Source organism: Diprion similis, chromosome 4, assembly GCF_021155765.1.
Source record: "Diprion similis isolate iyDipSimi1 chromosome 4, iyDipSimi1.1, whole genome shotgun sequence".
Classification (NCBI taxonomy): Eukaryota; Metazoa; Arthropoda; class Insecta; order Hymenoptera; family Diprionidae; genus Diprion; species Diprion similis.
This window is the reverse complement of record NC_060108.1, coordinates 1,759,557-1,775,279: the sequence shown is the minus strand read 5'-3', so window position 1 is coordinate 1,775,279 and position 15,723 is coordinate 1,759,557.

The window sequence follows — 15,723 nt, the reverse complement described above, 5'->3', positions numbered from 1 at the left end:
TTTCGTGGATATCGGTGAGTAACTTCTTTTCTATACATGCTAGCGGCCTAAAACTTGTTTTATCGCATTCAGCGCGTCAAATTACGCCGGAAACGGTCGTCTTTGTTCTGATATTGCTCAAAACACGGAGTCGAATTCCGTTTGTTTGTTTCGTGGATATCGGTGAGTAACTCTTTCTCTATACATGCTAGCGACCTGAAACTTGTTTTATCGCATTCAGCGCGTCAAATTACGCCGGAAACGGTCGTCTTTGTTTTGATATTGCTTAAAACACGAAGTCGAAGTCCGTTCGTTTGTTTTTCAGATATCGGCTGATAACTTTTTTTCTATACATGCTGGCGACCTAAAACTTGTTTTATCGCATTCAGCGCGTCAAATTACGCCGTAAACGGTCGTCTTTGTTCTGATATTGCTCAAAACACGAAGTCGAATTCCGTTTGTTTGTTTCGTGGATATCGGTGAGTAACTTCTTTTCTATACATGCTAGCGGCCTAAAACTTGTTTTATCGCATTCAGCGCGACAAATTACGCCGGAAACGGTCGTCTTTGTTCTGATATTGCTCAAAACACGGAGTCGAATTTCGTTTGTTTGTTTCGTGGATATCGGTGAGTAACTTTTTCTCTATACATGCTAGCGACCTGAAACTTGTTTTATCGCATTCAGCGCGTCAAATAACGCCGGAAACGGTCGTCTTTGTTCTGATATTGCTTAAAACACGAAGTCGAAGTCCGTTTGTTTGTTTTTCAGATATCGGTGAGTAACTTTTTTTCTATACATGCTAGCGACCTAAAACTTGTTTTATCGCATTCAGCGCGTCAAATTACGCCGGAAACGGTCGTCTTTGTTCTGATATTGTTCAAAACGCGGAGTCGAATTCCGTTTGTTTGTTTCGTGGATATCGGTGAGTAACTTTTTTTCTATACATGCTAGCGACCTAAAACTTGTTTTATCGCATTCAGCGCGTCAAATTACGCCGGAAACGGTCGTCTTTGTTTTGATATTGCCTAAAACACGAAGTCGAAGTCCGTTTGTTTGTTTTTCAGATATCGGTGAGTAACTTTTTTTCTATACATGCTGGCGACCTAAAACTTGTTTTATCGCATTCAGCGCGTCAAATTACGCCGGAAACGGCCGTCTTTGTTTTGATATTGCTCGATAGACGAAGTCGGAGTCCGTTTGTTTGTTTTTCAGATATCGGTTGGTAACTTTTTTTCTATACATGCTAGCGGCCTAAAACTTGTTTTATCGCATTCAGCGCGTCAAATTACGCCGAAAACGGTCGTCTTTGTTCTGATATTGCTCAAAACACGGAGTCGAATTCCGTTTGTTTGTTTCGTGGATATCGGTGAGTAACTTTTTTTCTATACATGCTAGCGACCTAAAACTTGTTTTATCGCATTCAGCGCGTCAAATTACGCCGGAAACGGTCGTCTTTGTTTTGATATTGCTCAAAACACGAAGTCGAAGTCCGTTTGTTTGTTTTTCAGATATCGGCTGATAACTTTTTTTCTATACATGCTAGCGACCTAAAACTTGTTTTATCGCATTCAGCGCGTCAAATTACGCCGGAAACGGTCGTCTTTGTTTTGATATTGCTTAAAACACGAAGTCGAAGTCCGTTTGTTTGTTTTTCAGATATCGGCTGATAACTTTTTTTCTATACATGCTGGCGACCTAAAACTTGTTTTATCGCATTCAGCGCGTCAAATTACGCCGGAAACGGTCGTCTTTGTTCTGATATTGTTCAAAACGCGGAGTCGAATTCCGTTTGTTTGTTTCGTGGATATCGGTGAGTAACTTTTTTTCTATACATGCTAGCGACCTAAAACTTGTTTTATCGCATTCAGCGCGTCAAATTACGCCGGAAACGGTCGTCTTTGTTTTGATATTGCTTAAAACACGAAGTCGAAGTCCGTTTGTTTGTTTTTCAGATATCGGCTGATAACTTTTTTTCTATACATGCTGGCGACCTAAAACTTGTTTTATCGCATTCAGCGCGTCTAATAACGCCGAAAACGGTCGTCTTTGTTCTGATATTGCTCAAAACGCGGAGTCGAATTCCGTTTGTTTGTTTCGTGGATATCGGTGAGTAACTTTTTTTCCATACATGCTAGCGACCTGAAACTTGTTTTATCGCATTCAGCGCGTCAAATTACGCCGGAAACGGTGGTCTTTGTTTTGATATTGCTTAAAACACGAAGTCGAAGTCCGTTTGTTTGTTTTTCAGATATCGGCTGATAACTTTTTTTCTATACATGCTGGCGACCTAAAACTTGTTTTATCGCATTCAGCGCGTCAAATTACGCCGGAAACGGTCGTCTTTGTTCTGATATTGCTCAAAACACGAAGTCGAATTCCGTTTGTTTGTTTCGTGGATATCGGTGAGTAACTTTTTTTCTATACATGCTAGCGGCCTAAAACTTGTTTTATCGCATTCAGCGCGTCAAATTACGCCGGAAACGGTCGTCTTTGTTCTGATATTGCTCAAAACACGGAGTCGAATTCCGTTTGTTTGTTTCGTGGATATCGGTGAGTAACTTTTTCTCTATACATGCTAGCGACCTGAAACTTGTTTTATCGCATTCAGCGCGTCAAATAACGCCGGAAACGGTCGTCTTTGTTCTGATATTGCTTGAAACACGAAGTCGAAGTCCGTTTGTTTGTTTTTCAGATATCGGTGAGTAACTTTTTTTCTATACATGCTAGCGACCTAAAACTTGTTTTATCGCATTCAGCGCGTCAAATTACGCCGGAAACGGTCGTCTTTGTTTTGATATTGCTTAAAACACGAAGTCGAAGTCCGTTTGTTTGTTTTCCAGATATCGGCTGATAACTTTTTTTCTATACATGCTGGCGACCTAAAACTTGTTTTATCGCATTCAGCGCGTCAAATTACGCCGGAAACGGTCGTCTTTGTTCTGATATTGCTCAAAACACGTGGTCGAATTCCGTTTGTTTGTTTCGTGGATATCGGTGAGTAACTTCTTTTCTATACATGCTAGCGGCCTAAAACTTGTTTTATCGCATTCAGCGCGTCAAATTACGCCGGAAACGGTCGTCTTTGTTCTGATATTGCTCAAAACACGGAGTCGAATTCCGTTTGTTTGTTTCGTGGATATCGGTGAGTAACTCTTTCTCTATACATGCTAGCGACCTGAAACTTGTTTTATCGCATTCAGCGCGTCAAATTACGCCGGAAACGGTCGTCTTTGTTTTGATATTGCTTAAAACACGAAGTCGAATTCCGTTTGTTTGTTTCGTGGATATCGGTGAGTAACTTCTTTTCTATACATGCTAGCGGCCTAAAACTTGTTTTATCGCATTCAGCGCGTCAAATTACGCCGGAAACGGTCGTCTTTGTTTTGATATTGCTTAAAACACGAAGTCGAAGTCCGTTTGTTTGTTTTTCAGATATCGGCTGATAACTTTTTTTCTATACATGCTGGCGACCTAAAACTTGTTTTATCGCATTCAGCGCGTCTAATAACGCCGAAAACGGTCGTCTTTGTTCTGATATTGCTCAAAACGCGGAGTCGAATTCCGTTTGTTTGTTTCGTGGATATCGGTGAGTAACTTTTTTTCCATACATGCTAGCGACCTGAAACTTGTTTTATCGCATTCAGCGCGTCAAATTACGCCGGAAACGGTCGTCTTTGTTTTGATATTGCTTAAAACACGAAGTCGAAGTCCGTTTGTTTGTTTTTCAGATATCGGCTGATAACTTTTTTTCTATACATGCTAGCGGCCTAAAACTTGTTTTATCGCATTCAGCGCGTCAAATTACGCCGGAAACGGTCGTCTTTGTTCTGATATTGCTCAAAACACGGAGTCGAATTCCGTTTGTTTGTTTCGTGGATATCGGTGAGTAACTTTTTCTCTATACATGCTAGCGACCTGAAACTTGTTTTATCGCATTCAGCGCGTCAAATAACGCCGGAAACGGTCGTCTTTGTTCTGATATTGCTTGAGACACGAAGTCGAAGTCCGTTTGTTTGTTTTTCAGATATCGGTGAGTAACTTTTTTTCTATACATGCTAGCGACCTAAAACTTGTTTTATCGCATTCAGCGCGTCAAATTACGCCGGAAACGGTCGTCTTTGTTTTGATATTGCTTAAAACACGAAGTCGAAGTCCGTTTGTTTGTTTTCCAGATATCGGCCGATAACTTTTTTTCTATACATGCTGGCGACCTAAAACTTGTTTTATCGCATTCAGCGCGTCAAATTACGCCGGAAACGGTCGTCTTTGTTCTGATATTGCTCAAAACACGTGGTCGAATTCCGTTTGTTTGTTTCGTGGATATCGGTGAGTAACTTCTTTTCTATACATGCTAGCGGCCTAAAACTTGTTTTATCGCATTCAGCGCGTCAAATTACGCCGGAAACGGTCGTCTTTGTTCTGATATTGCTCAAAACACGGAGTCGAATTCCGTTTGTTTGTTTCGTGGATATCGGTGAGTAACTCTTTCTCTATACGTGCTAGCGACCTGAAACTTGTTTTATCGCATTCAGCGCGTCAAATTACGCCGGAAACGGTCGTCTTTGTTTTGATATTGCTTAAAACACGAAGTCGAAGTCCGTTTGTTTGTTTTTCAGATATCGGCTGATAACTTTTTTTCTATACATGCTAGCGGCCTAAAACTTGTTTTATCGCATTCAGCGCGTCAAATTACGCCGGAAACGGTCGTCTTTGTTCTGATATTGCTCAAAACACGGAGTCGAATTTCGTTTGTTTGTTTCGTGGATATCGGTGAGTAACTTTTTCTCTATACATGCTAGCGACCTGAAACTTGTTTTATCGCATTCAGCGCGTCAAATAACGCCGGAAACGGTCGTCTTTGTTTTGATATTGCTTAAAACACGAAGTCGAAGTCCGTTTGTTTGTTTCGTGGATATCGGTGAGTAACTTCTTTTCTATACATGCTAGCGGCCTAAAACTTGTTTTATCGCATTCAGCGCGTCAAATTACGCCGGAAACGGTCGTCTTTGTTCTGATATTGCTCAAAACACGGAGTCGAATTCCGTTTGTTTGTTTCGTGGATATCGGTGAGTAACTCTTTCTCTATACATGCTAGCGACCTGAAACTTGTTCTATCGCATTCAGCGCGTCTAATAACGCCGGAAACGGTCGTCTTTGTTCCGATATTGCTCAAAACGCGGAGTCGAATTCCGTTTGTTTGTTTCGTGGATATCGGTGAGTAACTTTTTTTCCATACATGCTAGCGACCTAAAACTTGTTTTATCGCATTCAGCGCGTCAAATTACGTCGGAAACGGTCGTCTTTGTTTTGATATTGCTTAAAACACGAAGTCGAAGTCCGTTTGTTTGTTTTTCAGATATCGGTTGATAACTTTTTTACTATACATGCTGGCGACCTGAAACTTGTTTTATCGCATTCAGCGCGTCAAATTACGCCGGAAACGGTCGTCTTTGTTCTGATATTGTTCAAAACGCGGAGTCGAATTCCGTTTGTTTGTTTCGTGGATATCGGTGAGTAACTTTTTTTCTATACATGCTAGCGACCTAAAACTTGTTTTATCGCATTCAGCGCGTCAAATTACGCCGGAAACGGTCGTCTTTGTTTTGATATTGCTTAAAACACGAAGTCGAAGTCCGTTTGTTTGTTTTTCAGATATCGGCTGATAACTTTTTTTCTATACATGCTAGCGACCTAAAACTTGTTTTATCGCATTCAGCGCGTCAAATTACGCCGGAAACGGTCGTCTTTGTTTTGATATTGCTTAAAACACGAAGTCGAAGTCCGTTTGTTTGTTTTTCAGATATCGGCTGATAACTTTTTTTCTATACATGCTGGCGACCTAAAACTTGTTTTATCGCATTCAGCGCGTCAAATTACGCCGGAAACGGTCGTCTTTGTTCTGATATTGCTCAAAACACGTGGTCGAATTCCGTTTGTTTGTTTCGTGGATATCGGTGAGTAACTTCTTTTCTATACATGCTAGCGGCCTAAAACTTGTTTTATCGCATTCAGCGCGTCAAATTACGCCGGAAACGGTCGTCTTTGTTCTGCTATTGCTCAAAACACAGAGTCGAATTCCGTTTGTTTGTTTCGTGGATATCGGTGAGTAACTCTTTCTCTATACATGCTAGCGACCTAAAACTCGTTTTATCGCATTCAGCGCGTCAAATTACGCCGGAAACGGTCGTCTTTGTTTTGATATTGCTTAAAACACGAAGTCGAAGTCCGTTTGTTTGTTTTTCAGATATCGGCTGATAACTTTTTTTCTATACATGCTGGCGACCTAAAACTTGTTTTATCGCATTCAGCGCGTCAAATTACGCCGGAAACGGTCGTCTTTGTTCTGATATTGCTCAAAACACGAAGTCGAATTCCGTTTGTTTGTTTCGTGGATATCGGTGAGTAACTTCTTTTCTATACATGCTAGCGGCCTAAAACTTGTTTTATCGCATTCAGCGCGTCAAATTACGACGGAAACGGTCGTCTTTGTTCTGATATTGCTCAAAACACGGAGTCGAATTCCGTTTGTTTGTTTCGTGGATATCGGTGAGTAACTTTTTCTCTATACATGCTAGCGACCTGAAACTTGTTTTATCGCATTCAGCGCGTCAAATAACGCCGGAAACGGTCGTCTTTGTTCTGATATTGCTTGAAACACGAAGTCGAAGTCCGTTTGTTTGTTTTTCAGATATCGGTGAGTAACTTTTTTTCTATACATGCTAGCGACCTAAAACTTGTTTTATCGCATTCAGCGCGTCAAATTACGCCGGAAACGGTCGTCTTTGTTTTGATATTGCTTAAAACACGAAGTCGAAGTCCGTTTGTTTGTTTTCCAGATATCGGCTGATAACTTTTTTTCTATACATGCTGGCGACCTAAAACTTGTTTTATCGCATTCAGCGCGTCAAATTACGCCGGAAACGGTTGTCTTTGTTCTGATATTGCTCAAAACACGTGGTCGAATTCCGTTTGTTTGTTTCGTGGATATCGGTGAGTAACTTCTTTTCTATACATGCTAGCGGCCTAAAACTTGTTTTATCGCATTCAGCGCGTCAAATTACGCCGGAAACGGTCGTCTTTGTTCTGATATTGCTCAAAACACGGAGTCGAATTCCGTTTGTTTGTTTCGTGGATATCGGTGAGTAACTCTTTCTCTATACATGCTAGCGACCTGAAACTTGTTTTATCGCATTCAGCGCGTCAAATTACGCCGGAAACGGTCGTCTTTGTTTTGATATTGCTTAAAACACGAAGTCGAAGTCCGTTTGTTTGTTTTTCAGATATCGGCTGATAACTTTTTTTCTATACATGCTGGCGACCTAAAACTTGTTTTATCGCATTCAGCGCGTCAAATTACGCCGGAAACGGTCGTCTTTGTTCTGATATTGCTCAAAACACGAAGTCGAATTCCGTTTGTTTGTTTCGTGGATATCGGTGAGTAACTTCTTTTCTATACATGCTAGCGGCCTAAAACTTGTTTTATCGCATTTAGCGCGTCAAATTACGCCGGAAACGGTCGTCTTTGTTCTGATATTGCTCAAAACACGGAGTCAAATTTCGTTTGTTTGTTTCGTGGATATCGGTGAGTAACTTTTTCTCTATACATGCTAGCGACCTGAAACTTGTTTTATCGCATTCAGCGCGTCAAATAACGCCGGAAACGGTCGTCTTTGTTCTGATATTGCTTAAAACACGAAGTCGAAGTCCGTTTGTTTGTTTTTCAGATATCGGTGAGTAACTTTTTTTCTATACATGCTAGCGACCTAAAACTTGTTTTATCGCATTCAGCGCGTCAAATTACGCCGGAAACGGTCGTCTTTGTTCTGATATTGTTCAAAACGCGGAGTCGAATTCCGTTTGTTTGTTTCGTGGATATCGGTGAGTAACTTTTTTTCTATACATGCTAGCGACCTAAAACTTGTTTTATCGCATTCAGCGCGTCAAATTACGCCGGAAACGGTCGTCTTTGTTTTGATATTGCCTAAAACACGAAGTCGAAGTCCGTTTGTTTGTTTTTCAGATATCGGTGAGTAACTTTTTTTCTATACATGCTGGCGACCTAAAACTTGTTTTATCGCATTCAGCGCGTCAAATTACGCCGGAAACGGCCGTCTTTGTTTTGATATTGCTCGATAGACGAAGTCGGAGTCCGTTTGTTTGTTTTTCAGATATCGGTTGGTAACTTTTTTTCTATACATGCTAGCGGCCTAAAACTTGTTTTATCGCATTCAGCGCGTCAAATTACGCCGAAAACGGTCGTCTTTGTTCTGATATTGCTCAAAACACGGAGTCGAATTCCGTTTGTTTGTTTCGTGGATATCGGTGAGTAACTTTTTTTCTATACATGCTAGCGACCTAAAACTTGTTTTATCGCATTCAGCGCGTCAAATTACGCCGGAAACGGTCGTCTTTGTTTTGATATTGCTCAAAACACGAAGTCGAAGTCCGTTTGTTTGTTTTTCAGATATCGGCTGATAACTTTTTTTCTATACATGCTAGCGACCTAAAACTTGTTTTATCGCATTCAGCGCGTCAAATTACGCCGGAAACGGTCGTCTTTGTTTTGATATTGCTTAAAACACGAAGTCGAAGTCCGTTTGTTTGTTTTTCAGATATCGGCTGATAACTTTTTTTCTATACATGCTGGCGACCTAAAACTTGTTTTATCGCATTCAGCGCGTCAAATTACGCCGGAAACGGTCGTCTTTGTTCTGATATTGTTCAAAACGCGGAGTCGAATTCCGTTTGTTTGTTTCGTGGATATCGGTGAGTAACTTTTTTTCTATACATGCTAGCGACCTAAAACTTGTTTTATCGCATTCAGCGCGTCAAATTACGCCGGAAACGGTCGTCTTTGTTTTGATATTGCTTAAAACACGAAGTCGAAGTCCGTTTGTTTGTTTTTCAGATATCGGCTGATAACTTTTTTTCTATACATGCTGGCGACCTAAAACTTGTTTTATCGCATTCAGCGCGTCTAATAACGCCGAAAACGGTCGTCTTTGTTCTGATATTGCTCAAAACGCGGAGTCGAATTCCGTTTGTTTGTTTCGTGGATATCGGTGAGTAACTTTTTTTCCATACATGCTAGCGACCTGAAACTTGTTTTATCGCATTCAGCGCGTCAAATTACGCCGGAAACGGTCGTCTTTGTTTTGATATTGCTTAAAACACGAAGTCGAAGTCCGTTTGTTTGTTTTTCAGATATCGGCTGATAACTTTTTTTCTATACATGCTGGCGACCTAAAACTTGTTTTATCGCATTCAGCGCGTCTAATAACGCCGAAAACGGTCGTCTTTGTTTTGATATTGCTCAAAACGCGGAGTCGAATTCCGTTTGTTTGTTTCGTGGATATCGGTGAGTAACTTTTTTTCCATACATGCTAGCGACCTGAAACTTGTTTTATCGCATTCAGCGCGTCAAATTACGCCGGAAACGGTCGTCTTTGTTTTGATATTGCTTAAAACACGAAGTCGAAGTCCGTTTGTTTGTTTTTCAGATATCGGCTGATAACTTTTTTTCTATACATGCTGGCGACCTAAAACTTGTTTTATCGCATTCAGCGCGTCAAATTACGCCGGAAACGGTCGTCTTTGTTCTGATATTGCTCAAAACACGAAGTCGAATTCCGTTTGTTTGTTTCGTGGATATCGGTGAGTAACTTCTTTTCTATACATGCTAGCGGCCTAAAACTTGTTTTATCGCATTCAGCGCGTCAAATTACGCCGGAAACGGTCGTCTTTGTTCTGATATTGCTCAAAACACGGAGTCGAATTCCGTTTGTTTGTTTCGTGGATATCGGTGAGTAACTTTTTCTCTATACATGCTAGCGACCTGAAACTTGTTTTATCGCATTCAGCGCGTCAAATAACGCCGGAAACGGTCGTCTTTGTTCTGATATTGCTTGAAACACGAAGTCGAAGTCCGTTTGTTTGTTTTTCAGATATCGGTGAGTAACTTTTTTTCTATACATGCTAGCGACCTAAAACTTGTTTTATCGCATTCAGCGCGTCAAATTACGCCGGAAACGGTCGTCTTTGTTCTGATATTGCTCAAAACACGGAGTCGAATTCCGTTTGTTTGTTTCGTGGATATCGGTGAGTAACTCTTTCTCTATACATGCTAGCGACCTGAAACTTGTTTTATCGCATTCAGCGCGTCAAATTACGCCGGAAACGGTCGTCTTTGTTTTGATATTGCTTAAAACACGAAGTCGAAGTCCGTTCGTTTGTTTTTCAGATATCGGCTGATAACTTTTTTTCTATACATGCTGGCGACCTAAAACTTGTTTTATCGCATTCAGCGCGTCAAATTACGCCGTAAACGGTCGTCTTTGTTCTGATATTGCTCAAAACACGAAGTCGAATTCCGTTTGTTTGTTTCGTGGATATCGGTGAGTAACTTCTTTTCTATACATGCTAGCGGCCTAAAACTTGTTTTATCGCATTCAGCGCGACAAATTACGCCGGAAACGGTCGTCTTTGTTCTGATATTGCTCAAAACACGGAGTCGAATTTCGTTTGTTTGTTTCGTGGATATCGGTGAGTAACTTTTTCTCTATACATGCTAGCGACCTGAAACTTGTTTTATCGCATTCAGCGCGTCAAATAACGCCGGAAACGGTCGTCTTTGTTCTGATATTGCTTAAAACACGAAGTCGAAGTCCGTTTGTTTGTTTTTCAGATATCGGTGAGTAACTTTTTTTCTATACATGCTAGCGACCTAAAACTTGTTTTATCGCATTCAGCGCGTCAAATTACGCCGGAAACGGTCGTCTTTGTTCTGATATTGTTCAAAACGCGGAGTCGAATTCCGTTTGTTTGTTTCGTGGATATCGGTGAGTAACTTTTTTTCTATACATGCTAGCGACCTAAAACTTGTTTTATCGCATTCAGCGCGTCAAATTACGCCGGAAACGGTCGTCTTTGTTTTGATATTGCCTAAAACACGAAGTCGAAGTCCGTTTGTTTGTTTTTCAGATATCGGTGAGTAACTTTTTTTCTATACATGCTGGCGACCTAAAACTTGTTTTATCGCATTCAGCGCGTCAAATTACGCCGGAAACGGCCGTCTTTGTTTTGATATTGCTCGATAGACGAAGTCGGAGTCCGTTTGTTTGTTTTTCAGATATCGGTTGGTAACTTTTTTTCTATACATGCTAGCGGCCTAAAACTTGTTTTATCGCATTCAGCGCGTCAAATTACGCCGAAAACGGTCGTCTTTGTTCTGATATTGCTCAAAACACGGAGTCGAATTCCGTTTGTTTGTTTCGTGGATATCGGTGAGTAACTTTTTTTCTATACATGCTAGCGACCTAAAACTTGTTTTATCGCATTCAGCGCGTCAAATTACGCCGGAAACGGTCGTCTTTGTTTTGATATTGCTCAAAACACGAAGTCGAAGTCCGTTTGTTTGTTTTTCAGATATCGGCTGATAACTTTTTTTCTATACATGCTAGCGACCTAAAACTTGTTTTATCGCATTCAGCGCGTCAAATTACGCCGGAAACGGTCGTCTTTGTTTTGATATTGCTTAAAACACGAAGTCGAAGTCCGTTTGTTTGTTTTTCAGATATCGGCTGATAACTTTTTTTCTATACATGCTGGCGACCTAAAACTTGTTTTATCGCATTCAGCGCGTCAAATTACGCCGGAAACGGTCGTCTTTGTTCTGATATTGTTCAAAACGCGGAGTCGAATTCCGTTTGTTTGTTTCGTGGATATCGGTGAGTAACTTTTTTTCTATACATGCTAGCGACCTAAAACTTGTTTTATCGCATTCAGCGCGTCAAATTACGCCGGAAACGGTCGTCTTTGTTTTGATATTGCTTAAAACACGAAGTCGAAGTCCGTTTGTTTGTTTTTCAGATATCGGCTGATAACTTTTTTTCTATACATGCTGGCGACCTAAAACTTGTTTTATCGCATTCAGCGCGTCTAATAACGCCGAAAACGGTCGTCTTTGTTCTGATATTGCTCAAAACGCGGAGTCGAATTCCGTTTGTTTGTTTCGTGGATATCGGTGAGTAACTTTTTTTCCATACATGCTAGCGACCTGAAACTTGTTTTATCGCATTCAGCGCGTCAAATTACGCCGGAAACGGTGGTCTTTGTTTTGATATTGCTTAAAACACGAAGTCGAAGTCCGTTTGTTTGTTTTTCAGATATCGGCTGATAACTTTTTTTCTATACATGCTGGCGACCTAAAACTTGTTTTATCGCATTCAGCGCGTCAAATTACGCCGGAAACGGTCGTCTTTGTTCTGATATTGCTCAAAACACGAAGTCGAATTCCGTTTGTTTGTTTCGTGGATATCGGTGAGTAACTTCTTTTCTATACATGCTAGCGGCCTAAAACTTGTTTTATCGCATTCAGCGCGTCAAATTACGCCGGAAACGGTCGTCTTTGTTCTGATATTGCTCAAAACACGGAGTCGAATTCCGTTTGTTTGTTTCGTGGATATCGGTGAGTAACTTTTTCTCTATACATGCTAGCGACCTGAAACTTGTTTTATCGCATTCAGCGCGTCAAATAACGCCGGAAACGGTCGTCTTTGTTCTGATATTGCTTGAAACACGAAGTCGAAGTCCGTTTGTTTGTTTTTCAGATATCGGTGAGTAACTTTTTTTCTATACATGCTAGCGACCTAAAACTTGTTTTATCGCATTCAGCGCGTCAAATTACGCCGGAAACGGTCGTCTTTGTTTTGATATTGCTTAAAACACGAAGTCGAAGTCCGTTTGTTTGTTTTCCAGATATCGGCTGATAACTTTTTTTCTATACATGCTGGCGACCTAAAACTTGTTTTATCGCATTCAGCGCGTCAAATTACGCCGGAAACGGTCGTCTTTGTTCTGATATTGCTCAAAACACGTGGTCGAATTCCGTTTGTTTGTTTCGTGGATATCGGTGAGTAACTTCTTTTCTATACATGCTAGCGGCCTAAAACTTGTTTTATCGCATTCAGCGCGTCAAATTACGCCGGAAACGGTCGTCTTTGTTCTGATATTGCTCAAAACACGGAGTCGAATTCCGTTTGTTTGTTTCGTGGATATCGGTGAGTAACTCTTTCTCTATACATGCTAGCGACCTGAAACTTGTTTTATCGCATTCAGCGCGTCAAATTACGCCGGAAACGGTCGTCTTTGTTTTGATATTGCTTAAAACACGAAGTCGAATTCCGTTTGTTTGTTTCGTGGATATCGGTGAGTAACTTCTTTTCTATACATGCTAGCGGCCTAAAACTTGTTTTATCGCATTCAGCGCGTCAAATTACGCCGGAAACGGTCGTCTTTGTTCTGATATTGCTCAAAACACGGAGTCGAATTCCGTTTGTTTGTTTCGTGGATATCGGTGAGTAACTTTTTCTCTATACATGCTAGCGACCTGAAACTTGTTTTATCGCATTCAGCGCGTCAAATAACGCCGGAAACGGTCGTCTTTGTTCTGATATTGCTTAAAACACGAAGTCGAAGTCCGTTTGTTTGTTTTTCAGATATCGGTGAGTAACTTTTTTTCTATACATGCTAGCGACCTAAAACTTGTTTTATCGCATTCAGCGCGTCAAATTACGCCGGAAACGGTCGTCTTTGTTCTGATATTGTTCAAAACGCGGAGTCGAATTCCGTTTGTTTGTTTCGTGGATATCGGTGAGTAACTTTTTTTCTATACATGCTAGCGACCTAAAACTTGTTTTATCGCATTCAGCGCGTCAAATTACGCCGGAAACGGTCGTCTTTGTTTTGATATTGCTTAAAACACGAAGTCGAAGTCCGTTTGTTTGTTTTTCAGATATCGGCTGATAACTTTTTTTCTATACATGCTGGCGACCTAAAACTTGTTTTATCGCATTCAGCGCGTCAAATTACGCCGGAAACGGTCGTCTTTGTTCTGATATTGCTCAAAACACGAAGTCGAATTCCGTTTGTTTGTTTTGTGGATATCGGTGAGTAACTTCTTTTCTATACATGCTAGCGGCCTAAAACTTGTTTTATCGCATTCAGCGCGTCAAATTACGCCGGAAACGGTCGTCTTTGTTCTGATATTGCTCAAAACACGGAGTCGAATTCCGTTTGTTTATTTCGTGGATATCGGTGAGTAACTTTTTCTCTATACATGCTAGCGACCTGAAACTTGTTTTATCGCATTCAGCGCGTCAAATAACGCCGGAAACGGTCGTCTTTGTTCTGATATTGCTCAAAACACGAAGTCGGATTCCGTTTGTTTGTTTCGTGGATATCGGTGAGTAACTTCTTTTCTATACATGCTAGCGACCTAAAACTTGTTCTATCGCATTCAGCGCGTCAAATTACGCCGGAAACGGTCGTCTTTGTTTTGATATTGCTCAAAACACGAAGTCGAATTCCGTTTGTTTGTCTTTCAGATATCGGCTGATAACTTTTTTTCTATACATGCGGGCGACCTAAAACTTGTTCTATCGCATTCAGCGCGTCAAATTACGCCGGAAACGGTCGTCTTTGTTCTGATATTGCTCAAAACACGAAGTCGAATTCCGTTTGTTTGTTTCGTGGATATCGGTGAGTAACTTTCTTTCTATACATGCTAGCGACCTAAAACTTGTTTTATCGCATTCAGCGCGTCAAATTACGCCGGAAACGGTCGTCTTTGTTCTGATATTGCTCAAAACACGAAGTCGAATTCCGTTTGTTTGTTTCGTGGATATCGGTGAGTAACTTTTTTTCTATACATGCTAGCGACCTAAAACTTGTTTTATCGCATTCAGCGCGTCAAATTACGCCGGAAACGGTCGTCTTTGTTTTGATATTGCTTAAAACACGAAGTCGAATTCCGTTCGTTCGTTTCGTGGATATCGGTGAGTAACTTTTTTTCTATACATGCTAGCGACCTAAAACTTGTTTTATCGCATTCAGCGCGTCAAATAACGCCGGAAACGGTCGTCTTTGTTCTGATATTGCTCAAAACACGGAGTCGAATTCCGTTTGTTCGTTTCGTGGATATCGGTGAGTAACTTTTTTTCTATACATGCTAGCGACCTCAAACTTGTTTTATCGCATTCAGCGCGTCAAATTACGCCGGAAACGGTCGTCTTTGTTTTGATATTACTTAAAACACGAAGTCGAATTCCGTTCGTTGGTTTCGTGGATATTGGTGAGTAACTTTTTTTCTATACATGCTAGCGACCTCAAACTTGTTTTATCGCATTCAGCGCGTCAAATTACGCCGGAAACGGTCGTCTTTGTTTTGATATTGCTTAAAACACGAAGTCGAAGTCCGTTTGTTTGTTTTTCAGATATCGGTTGATAACTTTTTTTTTATACATGCTGGCTACCTAAAACCTGTTTTATCGCATTCAGCGCGTCAAATTACGCCGGGAACGGTCGTCTTTGTTCTGATATTGCTCAAAACACGAAGTCGAATTCCGTTTGTTTGTTTCGTGGATATCGGTGAGTAACTTTTTTTCTATACATGCTAGCGACCTGAAACTTGTTTTATCGCATTCAGCGCGTCAAATAACGCCGGAAACGGTCGTCTTTGTTCTGATATTGCTCAAAACACGAAGTCGAATTCCGTTTGTTTGTTTCGTGGATATCGGTGAGTAACTTTTTTTCTATACATGCTAGCGACCTAAAACTTGTTCTATCGCATTCAGCGCGTCAAATTACGCCGGAAACGGTCGTCTTTGTTTTGATATTGCTCAAAACACGAAGTCGAATTCCGTTTGTTTGTTTTTCAGATATCGGCTGATAACTTTTTTTCTATA